Source organism: Alexandromys fortis, unplaced genomic scaffold (genome assembly GCF_014885135.2).
Source record: "Alexandromys fortis isolate MF-2015 unplaced genomic scaffold, M_Fortis_MF-2015_v1.1 scaffold_47, whole genome shotgun sequence".
NCBI classification, from domain to species: domain Eukaryota; kingdom Metazoa; phylum Chordata; class Mammalia; order Rodentia; family Cricetidae; genus Alexandromys; species Alexandromys fortis.
In genome coordinates this window covers 6712110-6712373 of record NW_026067957.1, presented here as the reverse complement: position 1 = coordinate 6712373, position 264 = coordinate 6712110, and positions in this window count along the sequence as shown.

Below are 264 nucleotides of genomic sequence, written 5' to 3'. Positions count from 1 at the left end.
TCTTTGGAGAGCCAGATCATGTAAACTTGGGATAATGAAATGTATTTTCAAACTAATTTAAAATGGTGCCTATAACTGGGGAATTATAGAAAATATTGAGGTTGACATTCTAAAGTCAAAAGCTGGTCACAAAGTAAAAGAAGGGCTGATATAAACATACAGGTTAATTTGCTTCTGACTTGTGGAAAAGATTAAATAAATATGCAATAAAATGGATACTTTATAAGATGATTATCCATAGTTAAAGTTAGTCTTGGCAATATT